The 17,161-nt window shown below is 42.1% G+C and overlaps 1 protein-coding gene across 3 annotated transcripts in view; it reads left to right on the top strand.

Annotated features, from left to right (window-relative positions):
* Nucleotides 1–17,161, top strand: part of EXOG (exo/endonuclease G) — a 319,256-nt gene that overhangs the window by 213,028 nt on the left and 89,067 nt on the right. The window lies entirely within an intron of this gene.

Below are 17,161 nucleotides of genomic sequence, written 5' to 3' on the forward strand. Positions count from 1 at the left end.
CACACAAATGAGGTAACGGTAAGAATCCGCAGCATGGTGCCTTGTGCAATCATCGCGTTCTAAGGCTGCACAACAAGATATGCTATCTGAGTAAACTTTACTTGAGGCTTTACCATTGTCTGAAAAACCCGAGCAGACGCCAGCTGTTCTTTTGCACTGACTCTGCATGTATACACCGCCTTCAAAGCCCCAATCTAGATTCTTTACTCATGTTTATACAGATGCGGTGTCCAGGATAGAGCCAGGCTAGAAGTAGGACGGGGTGAAAAATGGATGAGGCATAGCTTAATCAAACAAGCATTGGCATAGCCAACGGGTCTCGCTTTTGGGACCTTTATAAGTATTAAGTTATGCAGCACAATATCCTTGGTGCAAGAACATCAACTGTTGCATGGCAAGCCCCTCTATGTTCTTGGTAAACCACACTATGGCTTGCAATAGACAGTGCATGTGCTCTCTAGTAGACTTAGCCTAAAATTGGACAGAAATGAATCAATTGTTGGACATAAAGGTGGAATAGTATACATTTTTGTTACCCAACGTGCTTTCTGGGTACATAAAATAAGATTGACAAATTATGAGAACCTAGGTTTAAAAAGATTGAAAGTTCCAGGAGGGTATGCTCTACTGTTGAGGATTCTGGTGAGATACTACTATTGAAGGATACAATGAATGATTAAGGATATAGTTTGCAAGCTATATTATAATGAAATGGTGACTTAAATTTGAGGAAATGAATGCTATTGTTTGTCAATCTCTCTAAAGCAACCCATATAGGTTTATGTTCATAGCTGAGATCAAAACTGCAATTTAGCTTCTAAAGAATGGAAAAATCAAAAAATGCTAATGACTTCACTTCTTAAAAAAACGAGTTTTCAGGCAGTTACTATTACTATTTAACTACATATTGAAAAATCAAATCATGTTCTTTAGTATTTGCACTAGATAAACTTCTCTGTTACCTAAACCACAAGGGGATCTTTGTAAATGTATGGATTATAGACCAGTTAGTCTGTTAAATGTGGATTTAAAACAGACTAACAAAATCATAAGCAATTTGCATTCAAGCTTTTACGACGGCAATGCTAGGAACCTCTCTATCTGTATTTATTAAAAGTATATTTGGCAGTAATCATATTCGGAAACTTAGAGACAAAGGGCCATATGTAGATAGCTAAATACCGGTCGGTAACGGCCGAAAATCGGTAATTTTCCCATTACCGACCGGTATTTAGCCCTTTCTAATGTAGGAGGCAGGTTTTAAGGATTCGGTAATTTACCGATTCGGTAGTTTAAGAAATCATACCGATTCGGTAAATTACCGAATCCTTAAATCCTATGTAGGGAGCACTCAAGTGAGTGCATTTTTGATTTAAGGATTCGTTATTTACCACCAACTACAAGTTGATGGTAAATACCGAATACCTTTTCAAAAGCAATTTTGTGCTTTTTTAAAAGTGCCATGTGGCAGACATACATGCCCTTAGGGCATGTATGTGCGCCACATGTGCACACCTGCACGATTCAGTGGTGCAACAGGGTGTCAATGTGACACCCTGCCACCCTTGAATATGCTCCCCCTATTACCGATTCGGTATTTACCGAATTGGTAATAGTGAATGGCTTCCCATTCATTCCTATGGGCCTCCAGGCCCATAAGAATGAATGGGAAGGTATGCCTTATTACCGATTCGGTAAATACCGAATCGGTAATAACGAATATTACCGAATCGGTAAAATTTACCGATTTTTTTTTTTTTTTTTTTTTTGCCTACATTCTATTTACCGATTCTTAAATACCGAATCGGTAAAATTCTGTATTTAGGAATCGGTAAATAGAAATTACCTACATTTGGCCCAAAGTGGACTAAAATAGAGAAGTGTTCAGCATTTCGTTGAAAAAATTATTGATGCCAAGAATGTATTTGTTAAAATTAGCCGGTCTTGTGTGTCTGGTGCTGTTTAAGTTTGGATGTGGAGAAGGCTTCAGGGATACAATCAGGGCTTTGTATACTGAAGCTTCAGCAGCAAAGATAGAAAATGTGGTTAAATACATTTTTAAGAATGGCTGGGAAACAAGGTTGGGATGCCTTCGTTGCACTTTTATTAGTAAATACTGTTATTCAACCCATGGCTTTGTCCGTTCAACATAAGGACGCTCTGGGCTAAAATATGGGATGAAGGTTAAGCTATGGTTCTATGCGGATGATGTTTTTTTGTCTTTATGTAATACAGATCAACCCTGGCCTTTGGGTGTTGAATCGCTACACGAATATGGATTTTATGGCAAGACAGGAGGCTATCATTATGCATAAACACCTTTTATTCGCCACCTCTGCAGCACTCCAAAGTACTTAGAACAGAACCAAACGTAAAACACTAAAACAGAACACTCAAGTCCCATAAGATCCTGCCGACCGCCATCTTCTTCCTCTTTTGTTTGCTGCTTCTGGAGCAGATAAGTACTATGATTATAAGAGTAATGAGTGAATTTGTATTTAAGATGAGTGTGTAGATTGAAAGTAGCGAGAGGTGAATGGGAAGTCCAATTTATGGACTGTTTTGGTATTGGATGTAAGGGTGTGTGATTTAGTTCATTTAAAAAAAAAAAAAAAACGGAATAATGTATTTATAGGAAGAGGTTGAAAATGGCTTGGGCATAAAGCGGAAGGTATAACATGGCGAAAGATAATAATAAAGTAGGTGTTTAGAAATTAAAAGAATTTCTTACCGTTGCGATGCGCTCGAGGATGTGTTAGTGCGCGAGGTAAACATCGGCCATTTCATGAGGATATGAGCGCGCAAAGGCAGCCGAGTTTATTTTTGAGTGCGTAGTGGGTAGTTAGTTGCGCATGCGCAGAAGAATAGGAGGAACAATGGGTGTGTTTTTTAAAGTAGGTAGAAGTTGTTTTTCTGGTTAGAGGAGTAGCGTGTGTGTAGCGTTGCTAGGCAACGCATCGTAGAAGAGAAAAACGGAGAGAGAGGAGCATTGAGTTTTAACGAGGTGACGGTTACGAGAACGGATTTGAGGGAAAGAAATAAGGGAATATGACGACAGAGGAGAGTACAGGGAATTCAAGTAGTGAGATGAAAGAAGAGCTAAGGAAAATGATAAAGGAAGCAGTTGGTGCTGCATTAGCTGATGTGAGAAGGCCGGTCTCACAAGAGGATGAGGAATACTTTTCAGTAGAGGAGAACGAGAGATGTAAAGAAAAGATTGGAGGAAAGTGTAAGGAGAAAAAGAAGCATCAGGAAAATGGTGCAGGAGGGGTAGGAGTCCAAAGCGGCTCAAAAAGAAAGAGAGCTCAAAGCAGCTCACAAGATGGGCAGAATAACTCTGCGAATTCAAGTGAAGTGGATGAATATATTTTAGATTTGGATTACAAAAGTGATTCGGAGGATGAAAACACGAGTGAGTGTTCAAGTAAGGAAAAGGTAAAAAAGATGGTAGATCCTTTTGGAAAGAAATTATTTGACCCTAAGGATGTGAGGCATCCAAGAGGGTCAGAATGCTGGCCGATGAGCCATGTATCAGAGTATATAAAATACAGAATAAGAAGACCACTTGAAAGAAGTGAAAGAAACTTAATGAGGGCAGAATGTTCTCGCCCAGTAATTGGAGAGAAGGACGCGTTAGCTCCAAATTTAGATCCAGAAATTATTACCTATATGTTTAAAATGGGGAGAGATCCGAGGAAGGGTCTAGAAAGAGCATTGAAGCAGTGCGAGGAAAAAGTTTTGGATGTGTTAGGTCCACTCGCTAGGATGTTCGATTTGGTAGAGGAAGCCTTTTTGAAAGGGACGGACTTGGACATTGCTTTATTAAGAGGATGGTGCCAGAGGGCAGTATGTTTCCTCGGGAATGCAAATGCTGGTCTCATAGAGGAGAGGAAGAAAGCAGTTTTGTTTAGAATGAATCCGAAATTGGGGGATTTTGCGAGAAAAGATATTTGTGAAAACCCAAATGGATTACTTTTTGGAGACGGAGCAGTGAAGGAGTTGGGGAAGTATGTTAATACTTTCACTTCCTTGGACAGGGTCCAAACGAATATGAGAAAGGTCTTTAATGGAGGAGCTTCAGGAAGTTTTTATGGAAGGAGAGGGCAACCTTTCGGCCGAGGCTTTTATAGGGCCCAAGGATATTATTCAAGAGGATTTGGAAGAGGAACACAAAATCAATACAGTTTCTATCCTCAAAGAGGAAGAGGGGGTCGTTCAAGAGGAACGAGAGGAAGAGGACAGTCCTCAGGCCAAGGAGCAGGTAAGCAGGAATACGAGGATTTTTATTGGTTTTATCCAGGGAAAAGTAGGAGGAAGGTTGAGGAATTTTGTAGAGAAATGGAGAGAGATAACAAAAGACATGTGGGTGTTGAAGACAGTGACGGGTTTCGAGATAGAGTTTGCAGAAGTACCTTTACAGGAAAAAGAGCCAAGGGAGTTGGTTTTCAAAGAGAGTCAGGAAAGAATCGTCTGGGAGGAGATAGAGAACATGTTGGAAAAAGGGGCGATAGTGGAGGTAGAAGAGAAGCAAGTAGGTTTTGTGAGCAATTTGTTTTTGGTGGAAAAAAAGGAAAAAGGATGGAGACCAGTTATCAATTTGAGGGAATTACATTTTTATGTGGTATACAGACATTTCAAGATGGAAGGAATTCATCTTTTAAGGGATATTCTACAAGACAAGGATTGGTTGGTGAAGCTAGACCTCAAGGATGCGTATTTTACGATTCCGATGGAGGAAAAGAGTCAGAGGTATCTGCAGTTCAGATGGAAAGGAAAATTATATCAATTTGTATGTCTACCATTCGGTCTTTCTTCTGCACCTTGGTGTTTTACGAAGGTAATGAGGTCGGTGATTGGTTTTTTAAGAGAAAGGGGAGTAAGAATGATTGTTTATTTAGACGATCTGTTGATAATGAATCAAGATGTAGCAGATTTGAGAATGCAGTTGGAGATGGTAAAAGATCTCTTGCAGTCCCTGGGGTTTATAATAAATGTGGAAAAATCTGTGTTGGATCCATCTCAGTCTTTGGAGTTTCTGGGTTTTGTTGTGGATACTGTGAAAGGATTTTTGTTGTTACCAGAGAAAAAGATAAAAAGAATTCTCAAAGAGGTGAGGAGTTTGTTGAGGAGAGATATGGTCAGTTTGAGAGAGATAGCAAGGGTAATTGGACTAATGTCATCATCAATTCAGGCAGTGTTTCCAGGTCCTTTACATTACAGGGCATTGCAACGTTTGAAGAGAACGAGTCTTGCAGCTGGTTTATGGTATGGAGACAGAGTAAGATTATCGGAAGAGGCAAGGAAAGAGTTGGTTTGGTGGATGGAGAATTTGAATGCGTGGAATGGTCGAGCAATCTTTGGAAAGAGGGCAGACTTTGTATTGGAGACGGACGCAAGCCAACTTGGTTGGGGAGCTGCGTGCATGAGTCAGGTGACTGGTGGAGTATGGAATTCGGAAGAAAGGAAGGAGCATATAAATTGTTTAGAGATGAGAGCAGGGAAATTTGCATTGCAAAGTTTCAAGAGTATGTTCCATGGAAATTCTGTTTTATTGAAGATGGACAATGTTACCGCAGTTACTTGTATAAACAAGCTAGGAGGAAGCAGATCAAAGAGGTTATCAGAGATTGCGAAAGAGATTTGGGAGTATTGTTTGGAACAGAAAATAGATCTACAAGCGCAATATCTTCCGGGTCGGGAGAATCTAGAGGCGGATTGGTATTCAAGGAATCTGATAGATTTCAGCGACTGGATGTTGGACAGGGAAGTGTTTCAGGAGATTCAAGTTCAGTTTGGTCCACTGGATCTAGATCTGTTTGCTTCAAGGATAACTTACCAGTTGGAGGAGTATTTCAGCTGGAGGCCAGATCCAGGAGCACTAGCTGTGGATGCGTTCAAACAGAGTTGGAAGGGGAAAAGGTGTTATGCTTTTCCTCCTTTTTCAATGATTCAGAGGGTGTTGTTGGAGGTAAGATGACAGGTGGTACAAGTTGTTTTGGTGACTCCTTTTTGGATAAGTCAGGTTTGGTTCCCTTCAGTTCTGGAGATGGCGGTAGAGGAGCCTTTTTTGATTCAAGCATTCAGTGGGATATTAATAGGTCAGGGAGGAGAAGATCATCCTTTGGTACGAGAGGGTTCGCTGAACCTTCTAGTTTGGAAATATCAGGCGATCCGAGGGATTCGCAGATCTTTCGGGAACAGCTTCAGAATTACTCAGAGTTGTGGGCACCAGGCACGAGGAAGAAGTATAAAGGGGTATGGTCAGTTTGGTCATGTTGGTGCTTGGAAAGGGATTTGGATCCCTTGGAGGCAGATGAGATGATGGTTGCAAATTTTTTAGCAGAATTATTCGAGAAGGGTTTATCTTATAGAACTATAAACTGTTATCGTTCAGCGATCTCAGCAGGACATGTTTTGATTCAGGGCTGTTCAGTAGGCAGGAGTCCGGTGGTTTGCAGAATTATGAAGGGAATCAGGTTGAGGAGGCCACCGAAATCAAAATATAGTTCAGTTTGGGATGTAAATTTGGTTTTCAAATTGTTTGAAGAGTGGCCAGGGAATAGGTATTTGAGTTTGAAACAACTAACATGGAAGTTAGCGTGTTTGTTGTGTTTGGTTTCTATAAGAAGGATTTCGGATGTTAAGGCCTTGGATGTGAGTTGTAGGTTTTATCAACCTCAGGGAGTTATGTTTGAAATATGGAGGAGAACTAAGACTATGTCTAGTTCTGTTTTTTACCCAAGGTTGGATGAATTTCCAAAGATTTGTATTGTCAGGTGTCTTAAAGAGTATGAGAGTAGGATTGCGGAGTATAGAGCGGATGGAGTGGATCAATTATTGATTTCATATGTAAGGCCATTTAAGGCGGTATCTACAGCTACTATAGCCAGGTGGGTTAAAGCAGTCATGAAAGAGGCAGGTGTGAATTTGAGTTGTTTTGCAGCGCACTCAGTTAGGGGTGCTATGGCTAGTAAGGTTATGGTGAATGGGGGTAATCTGTGTGATATTTTGAAGGCTGCAGATTGGTCTAACGCAGATGTCTTTAGGAGATTTTATTTTAAACCAATTGAGCATGTTGCAAATACAGTGTTGAATAAGCTTTGAACATGCATAATGATAGCCTCCTGTCTTGCCATAAAATGCCGATTCTCATAGATTTATTGCATAGAGAATCGTGATTTTATTAAAGACAAGGAGGCTATCATTATCCCTCCCTCCCTCCCAAGAAAGAGGGTGTGGAGTTAAGGATTGTTTTATAAAGATGTTTGGGTTGTAAAAAAAAAAAAGAAGAAGAGATTTTTGGTAATTGTTTTTTTCGTTGCAGATAATTGAGGAAGTTTGGGATTTTACTGTTTATTTGGAGATTAGGAGTTTTACATGGAAGAAGAAGTGATTGAAGAGAAGAAGAGAAACAAAAGAGGAAGAAGATGGCGGTCGGCAGGATCTTATGGGACTTGAGTGTTCTGTTTTAGTGTTTTACGTTTGGTTCTGTTCTAAGTACTTTGGAGTGCTGCAGAGGTGGCGAATAAAAGGTGTTTATGCATAATGATAGCCTCCTTGTCTTTAATAAAATCACGATTCTCTATGCAATAAATCTATGAGAATCGGCATTCTGCCATGTCATGAAGTCCATTGTGACAAGACTCAGATTTAAACCAATTAACTTAACTTGACACGAAAGTGACTTTTCAAGAACACAGATATGGGGATTAAAATGGGTTTAAATATTTAGGGGAGCAAATACAAACAAAAGTCTCTCATAAAATGGAAGCTAACCTGAAAAGTATGGTTGATGAGAATCCTTTAAAATACATTTATGGACCATAATACATGCTACTGAATGTTTTATTGAGGTTTTATAGTCATTTAATGATATGCCTTTTCCCAAATTAGGTGAAAGAGATTAATCACATTTATAAAGCAGTCTAGAAATTCTAAAATAGAAATAAAAAGATCTTATATGTCGCAAAATATCTTGTTTTCACTAATGTATGTAAAGGGAGCCTTGGATTTCTAAACATTAGAAGTTTGGTTGCCGAACAAACTCGCACAACAACATATTTTTAGAAGAATAAAGCTAATATAAATAAACCTAAAGACCCACTGCACTATGTTGCACTATATTGCACAGCTGTCCAACAAATCAATTGCTAACAATCTCAATAGAGTGGGGTTGGGATCTGCACCTTTCCGCCATGGGCTTTCTTGGAGCAGTCTCTTTCAGCCATGAGCTAGACTTTGTCAATTGTCTCCTCGCTTAGTCCAATGGAGTACCACCTAATGCGTTTGGCTGTTTTGGTGCCTCCTGCCTCCACCTGAGTGCTTGCACTAAGCTTCACGAGGGACTACTAACAACTATAGCCCTCTCTGTCTGCTTCTACTTGCTCCCTCCAAAGAGTCTTGCTTTAATGTGCTAGTACTGCAACCATTAGCACTTTAAACCTAGACATATATGCTTTGCCAATTACCTCTAGGCTCAGCCTACTCACTGTCTGGGTGTATCCTTCCACCTCCACACAAGTTCTTACATGAATGTGTTTGAGGCCATACACTCCTGCTGGCTCCCTCCTTTTTGTCTCACTCTAATGTGCTAATGCTGCATGCATTAGCATATTTAACACAGACTTATTGCCTTTGCCAATGCTTGTCACAGGATGCAGCTATTTGAAAGAATTAAGTAAATAAACTAGATAATAAAATGTTATGGTGGACAATCAGGCTCACAGCAGGAATCTTTAGGATAGGACATCTGTGGAATGATACTTTGTTAGATTGTGAATCCTTAACATTTAAATACAAGCCACAAAAGAATCATCAGCACGGAACATTGCCACCAGTTATATAATCAAATTTGCTTTCTTCTTTTTTTTCTGTATGAATTCGAAGGAATGTCCCCTATTTGAATACGTTTGAAAAACAAATTAGTGGACTGAAGAAATAGAATGACCAATCGAATACACGAGAGCATGATTTGCAAAGGATGGATAGGCTTGTCATTATTGCATGTGCAGTGGTTTCAAATAATATCTAGATATTTCTAGCTGAAATTGTAAGTGACGCTGGAGAGGGAGGTGAGGGCTAATAAAGCAGAATAGAGGGGGAGTCAGAGAAGTGCAATAGTCAGGACTCGAGGTGTACGTCAGAGAAGAGTGGCATTACGCGGTTTATGACCAATTGATTTGCTGATGCAGTGAAAATCTAAACCACATGCTACCTTATCCAGGTTGTGCTCTAGCTGCATGTGAGAACACTCTCTGAGTGAGAGAAAGTAGTAATTGTGATCAATGGCCCAGAAGGAGTCAGCAAAGGTAGTGAGTGATACTAAGGGCGTTCTGATTCTTGTGAGAGGTCAGACGTGATCTAGAAGTTTATGATTGTTGCACTCCACATGGCCATGCCCCAATATATTTCTGGAAAGCCGCATCAGTGGCTCTTCACTTCCTAATCACCTGAGTTTGTAGCTATTCCCCCATGGAGGGTTTGCTCCCATTTGTGAATTACACAGCTCCTGCCTCTCACTTCAAAGACTATTGGATGAAGATAGTAGCATTTTCGAGGTATTTGGTATATTTCTGAGCTAAACGGAAGCACTCATAGTCCTGATACTAACTAAACTATATGTTTTGCTTGCATCAAAATACTAAAATTGGATCTTGTGATGTAGTAACTTCATCTAGAGTAGAGAACAGTTTTTCGTTCGGGGGCATTGCCCACTATAGCTTTGAAACAAACATGTACAACTTTTTGTTCAACTAGTAAGTATATGTCTGTTCTCCCACCACATAAACACACACACAAAATGTAGTTTGTTTTATAGGTTTATGTAAACTACTATATTAAAAATCATTAACCAAGAATAATTGGTAGCTTTTATACTGTTCTCCATTAATACACTCATCCTTCCTGCAAGAACTGTTCTGCTATAATTGAGTTGTTTTTTTTCTTCCCATTCCCCATTTCCACTGGAGTTTGTATTACTCTAGTTATCTGGCAGTTGAACACTCTGTGAGGAGAGGGGGGGTTCATCAACAGCCCATCATTCCCCTCTAATGGAGTTAAGGTATACACTGTTGTCTTTAAAAAGATTAGGCATTTTTTTAAAGCAATGCAAAGCAGAAGAAACGTGGTTAGTCGTAACTAAATGGGCGTTTAGAAAACATTTGAACTGAACTTTTAGTAGAATTTACATACAGGTCCATGATTAAAGGCATATGTGAGTCAGAATGCACGGGAAAGTGCATATAGGTCTCGACTTTTCATGGGAGTGTGAGGGAAGGGAAAACCTTAGATGTGAAGAAAATTACCGAAAATATTTGTGGTGTTTCACTGATATTCTAACCACAAGTAAGAAGTTTTGTCAATGCGGAGAATCTGCACTTGCAGTGTCAGTGACAATAGGTATATGTTGGAGAAGTAATAAAATTGTGACTCTCCCTGGCGTACACCTACCATGTCTGTGAATGGAGTGCATAACTGTAAATCTCCGCAAGGCACATGCTTATCACCACGCATCTCGAGATTTACAAGCCGTCTGTGAAATGGGACACATTCTCATTAAGTTCCGCAGTTTTCAAAATTGTGATCAGGGCACATACTCGTGGCTGTTAAGTGGATAAATGGTCGCAATATATTCTAAAACAAGCATTGGCCGCCCGCGCACCTCACGCTCAAAGTTAACAAGATGTGCCTTTAACAATTGCCTGGAGTGGTAAATATGACTGTGGGCTCCAATGGTGTTTACATTTTACGCTTGTAATTACATTAGTGCTTGGCACATATCCCATCCCTGGAGAGGAGGAGGGGGCATGGGGTGCTGAATGCTGTAAGATGACGGCACAGATACTAGGGAGGACTGACTGGATCAAGCTTGTGATTGGGAGGGGAAGAGGAGGGAAGGGGGTGGGGACAGATGGGTTCAGTCCCGGTAAATACTTGCAGGCGGCGGCCGATCATATGTCAGGGTGTCATGACCACATGATCTGAGGACACTGGAGGATGCATTCCAGAAATGGAAAGGATATTGAATTCTCTGGATGCAAAGATGCATATTTTTATAAAGAAGCCTTGGCAGGTGTAGGTAACGAACAGGGGAGTAGTGAGACAAGCTAACGAGGAGGGAGGGGGGAGAAGGGAGAGGGGTAGTGAGAGCTGACAGAAAGGGGGTGGAGGAGGCTTAATGAGCCATGACAGAAAGGCAGATTGCGGCTGTGCTCGTGCACGCTCACGTGCACGCAACCTTTAGTCCACCAAAAGCCACTGGTGGTACTTTTAAAAGCTACTTACTAAATGTCTCGAAGAGACAGCATGCGCTGTCTCAGGAGAGACCTAAAAATGAGAGAATCAGATTTTACATTTTAACAGTTCTTCCTTTTCAGCCTATGCTGAATCCATTTTTATAAGTACATATATTAATCTCGTATATCAATGTTCATAAGTTCGTAAATTTCAGTTTGCATCATCATTTCTCGATTCAATTCATGAACATTAATAGGGGGAGGTTTAATATTATTACAAGTGGCTATACAAGCTGTACATATCGTAGGGGCACATTGAATGCAGCAACAGGTGTGTCACGGGGGCACCACTGGGGGCACGGCTTCTGACACACAACCCGAAGGGATGCCTGATTGTTCCTTTACGCCTTGGCCACAGGACTGGTACGGGCCCTTTAACTCCACTAGAGAACCCCGTGGGGAGGAGCCGACTGTCTGCACATCAGACCACGTCATCCAATCGGAGAGCCAGGGACCTTGTAAAACGAACCCGGAAGAGAAGGACGCGAAAGCCGGAGGAAGTGAGGAGAGCCGAGCGAAGGAGACGGAGCAGGAGCGAGTGAGCAGTGGAGAAGGAGAGACTACTGAAGGAGAGTGCGGAGTCCGAGAGACAGCGCCGACGGAGCCAGGAGGCCAACGGATACGCTACTCGCCCCACCACGTTCCTGGAGGAGCGTGGCTGGGAAAGGTACGTGATCGTATCTTGAGTCTGTCACAAGTACAGGGAGGGACGAAGTGAATAGGACGAGGGAGGTCACAGGAGTACGGGGAGCCTGAGTGTTGAGGATTCTTTTTCTGTGGGTCAACCACGCTCACCCCCTCCAGTCTTCTCTGCCTACGTTCACCTCCTTACCTCACCTGAGTTACAAGAGTCACAAGATTTGGTGGTAGTCCCGGTGATCCCTCACAACCCTTTCCCCCCTCAAAGCGCCCTTGGTCCCTACAACCCTACTCACCTTTGTATCCCTCTGTATCTCTTCCCTGGGTCACGGACGGAGGAGGAAGAGACGGTCCCTACGACAGAACCGGAGCGGAGAGAAGATCCTTACAGAGGAGCCCTTAAAACGGACACTGACCCCTGGAGCAACAGACCTCATCCAGAACGTTAAACAAAGGACGCTTGTTGAGCCAATAAAAATTCGATTCTTTACCTCATCAGTGAGTCCCTGTGTTGGTATACTAGGTGAACCACCTCCCCCACCACATCGGTCCTCACAAGGTGAGAAAGATGATTCCTACGGTTGCTACTCCCATTAACAATTTCCAGCCCCAAGTAGAAATGATTCCCTATAACCACTCAGTCCAAGTCCATGTTCCTTGGCCTTGGTGTATTTCCGCAGCTATTTTATGCAATTTGGAAATGGCGTCATAAACAGATGGGGCGTGGTCAGGGATAAACACACAGCAGCTACTCCCGATAATGCGACATGCTCCACCACGATCAGCTAAGACTACATCTAACACCATCCTGTTTTGTAAAGTTACAATTCTTGTAATTTGGAGCTCTTCTGTAATATTTCCCAGCGCCATCGCTGTTTGATTAGTTACTGCTTCTACCACTCGGGTCAGGCGTCTAATCTTTCTGCTATTTAGGGCTGCACCAATAAAGCAGAAGAATCCCAAATTAAAGTCAACATATTGCTGTAATGCAGTATCAGTTTGATCTACTTCATCATTAGTTATAGTACGTTTGAATCGGTTTAAGGAATCGTCATTAAACAATTTTTGGTCTTTATGATAAGATGCAGGTGCTAAGAACACGGGAGGAAGCAAAAAGGACACTGGGCCACTACCTGGAGTTTTTTTTTTAATGCAACAAGAAGACCAAGAATATGGTGAAAGCAATTATTTTATTGTTGTTGGATTCAAAGTTCTGCGCACTAGGGTCCTCCCTGGTTGGTGCTGCTTTGTGAAGTTCCTCCTTACTCTCAGGGGAATGAGGAAAGTATGGCCGTCCTGTCTTCTCCACTCGTCCGTGGTTCAGGTACCGGGAGTAGTCCAAAACCCAAAAGAGCAAAGGAAAAAAGAAAAAAAATGCGGTCAGTGGGGAGGCGACTTCCTTCCTCATACAAGGGAGCGGGGAGTGAGGGAAGAATCACCACCACGAACGCCGACACCGTGCGGTCTCTATTGTGACCTCCCTCTCGTTTTTCCACCTCCTCATACCCATGCCCTGGAAACCCCTTGAACCACGCCCGTACCTTGTCAAGCCTCCCCCTCCTGGAGGGTGGCGGGGCGGAAGACAGTCTCGCTGGCCTCCTGGCTGGACGTCTTCTTCTCGGGCCGCTCTTTCTCTCTCGGTTCCTCTCCATCCGTTGGGATTCTCCAACCTCCACGCCTCCAACTCTCCTCTCAGCCGGGCTTCCTCTTCCGCATACGTGTGGGGGCTCTCCTCTCTTGTTCCGGCTGCTTCCTCACCCGATTGGATGGACGGTGAAAACGTCACAGGCCACGCCTCCGGGGAGTCCGCTGAAGGAGATTCCTTAAAGGGCTCCACTCCTGCCTGTATGTAAGGCAACAGCACGCCGTTAACCGCGTCAGGAGGCCAGTCAGTTTCCCCGTTGTCAGCGGACTCCTGACAGTCACATAGCATATTCCAGACCAGCCAACTGGTAGATGATGATAACCTTTGTTTCCACAAATGAAGTAAGTGTTATGGGAAGATAGAAAACTACTATTGTTCGTTCCAGTGATATTCAGTACTGTAGTACATTCACTTTTTCCCCACAGGAATACTGCCAACACTGCTTACACAGAGATTTGCTCGGGCTCTAGTAACAGCGATGACTGGAGGTCCATTACCTTTGGCTGTTCAAGTGTTAGGAAAAACATATCTTGTGGAGGAATTTCCTCTGTGATACTGCTCCATTTCCCATACAGTTCCTTTGGCCTGTGGGAGCCTTCATCATCGGGGTAACAGACCTGTTTTAGCTGTGTATTAAGTCTTCCTACATCCGATGGAGCAATATTATCAACAGCAGAGGCCCACTACAGTGCAAACCAGGCTCCGCAAGAGCCATTATGTGAAAATGGCAGGGGAATGAGAGGTGTTCCTCCCTTCTTCTGATGGGCTGGCAACATTCCACATACCCAGTGTAGTGTAGTTCCTATATCCCTGATAGGCCCTGCGCATTGGAATAACATACACTATAGATTTGAGATAGGACTAATGTCAGTATGTCTCTATCGAGTATATTAAACTTAATTACTTGTGTGTGCCAGCTAACTCAGAGGTCACTAGAAACTTCTCGAATATACAAGAAGGGATTAGTCTCTGACAACCGCATAAACATGACAACTTTGTTTCCCTTTAGAATCAGAACAGTCTCAGAATCGTGGAAACAATAGATAAGTTTCACTCAGTCAATCGTGCATGCTTCGTTTCTACAGAGTTGCACAGAAATAGAGAGACTGGCGTTTTCAATAAAAAGGGTTTATTGAACAGTCTTATTTCTTGTGCAAGAGATATGAATTGCTACAATCGTAAGACAGACTGCGAAGTACAATATGTACGAGATTAGCAGTAAGATAAAAAAAATACTGCAATAGCATGGTTTGTAGCTATGACATATATTAATCAAAATACATACATAAATAACATAATGCTAAAATGTGATACTCATCTGATGCTTCTAAATTGTTCTACCCCAGTGTACCTAACCTAAGTGCAGTACAAGGTTTGAAGTAGGTGCGGTTTCTAAAGTATAGCTAGCTATATTTTAGTTTAGCCAAGAGTTGCCAAAAGTTTCTCTAAGTTCTAGTCAGCTGATACCTGAGAATGAGAGAGGTTGGTATCTCTTTTCTGGACTCGATAGTCTAACCCCCCGCAAGGGAAGTCAGAGAGCACTGGGGCTGGATTCTCTGCGAGGAGGATGACAGCATCAGGTCAGTGCATCAGGCTGGAACTCGATCTCCTTCCGAACTTGCCGTGGCAAACAGCGTAGTCTGGGTTGGATAGAATCCTCCGGGAACCGCAATTTGCCAAGGCAAGTGCTGGTATATTTATAACTTGAATGTGTCTAGGAATGCCAGTATTGACGTAAAAGTCGGGCAGAGGAACGTCATGAATGAACCCCTAAGGAATAGATGTTCATGCATACTTAATGAGTTCTTGGAGAAATCAATATTCAAGCTGGGGGAAATTCCTTAAGGCTGAAGGGTCTGGTTTTCCAAGAAATCATTGTGACGTGGATGGACGGATGTAGGTGGCCATGCCTGTATTTGGTTTGTACGGACAATGTCTAAATAAGGGCCGGATTTCTATGTACAAATAAGGGCAATGTGAATTGTACCTATATAAGGGCATAAATCGGGATATCTATAAACGGAATCTAAATCTACACACAACACCCACTCCAGTTTCGTATGAATGACGTTACTAAATCCTAAACGTTCTAAACCGATCTTAAAACAGAGAATCACATGGGATTGCTAAAATAAGCTAAAATCTAAAACATATGTTCTAAAAGTACATTAAAAAACCATTGCTATGCATAAAGTGTTGCACATATTAAAGACAATGTTTCATTCTAAGCATAGGATTACATTGGAATACTAAATGAATGAACCAAAATATATACATGTGAACATACAGAAGAAAAAGGTCTGAAACCATTTCATATCAGGTTGTTATTCATGACAAGGTGGCATACTGTCCCTGGAAGTGTTATCAAATAATTCTGTTCTCTATGAATAGTTCTACTATAAGCAGATTACTGTGCCAAAAAATGCAAAAAATACAAATTTGGAGAAAAAAAATGAATCATAGGAAAAAAGGTTCCAAAGTCCGTAGCATGTCTGAAAAAGAATGAAGGCCAAATTCAGAGTCTCTCCGGAACACTGTGTGCTCGATTCAAAAGTCAGTGTGTGGGGATGGAGAAAACATAACATTTTCTAAACTTGTAGACAACAAGTCGTCTACCGTTGTGGGTGAGAGTTGGAATACCTCGTGTAGAAGATCAACAGCACAGAGATACGAACTATCGCCTTCAGCATGGGAAGCATCAGCAATGTTCGGATTGGATGTTACCTGTGCGCCTGGTGTTTCCTCTCGTACCTCAGTAGTAGCATGTTGCGTCTGTGAGATCTCAATGAATGCCGCCATCAGGATTGGTAGCTGCTGGAGACAACACATAGCATGGGCCGTTATCGGGTCCAGCAGAGTATCGATATCCATAGGCATGACTGATGGGAGTGTCAGACAAATGTCCAGCACACATTCTTCACCACATAGCAGGCAGCGTAGAACAGGTAAGATGCAATCTTGCCAAATTGGTGTGAATGACAGGAACCAAGTGGTGTTTAATTCTCGTAGACGAGGTAAACCCAGAATGTGGACGATGCGCTCACAACACCTCATCTCCAATAGAGTTCTTTCCATGGTGAACTGGGTATCACCGGTGATTTGGCTTGCCATATCGTAGCAGTAGGAGCAAAAATAGTATCCCTGCAACGAGTGCTAAAAGGAGCGGCAGTCCTCCAAACACAGAGTGCACGAAGTTTGGAAAAATTCCGATGACTGCTTGAAAAGGTGCTAACAGTCCTGCACACACGTTCTTAAATACATGTACAATACCGCTCGTATCAGACCTGTTTAAGATACGACCTAACATTTCTGAGAAATGCACAGGGCAGTTTGTATACAAAAGGGTATGTATCTCCGCAGAAGTCCTTGCGACTTGGAGGTCATAGGTTTCTTTAGCAGAGGTCAGTGGCACAGTCTTTTGTAAAAGAATGGCTTTCATTCTGCTTAGTGTATCAATTTGTATAGAAGAGATATTCAGTGAAGGCCATAAAGGCGACTCCCTGACTAGGTCTATTTGGGGAAACAAGACTTGCATACGGCAAGTGACCCTGGAAGTAACCGTTACTAGATATGGGATACCTGG

This window comes from Triturus cristatus, chromosome 10 (assembly GCF_964204655.1).
Source record: "Triturus cristatus chromosome 10, aTriCri1.1, whole genome shotgun sequence".
NCBI classification, from domain to species: domain Eukaryota; kingdom Metazoa; phylum Chordata; class Amphibia; order Caudata; family Salamandridae; genus Triturus; species Triturus cristatus.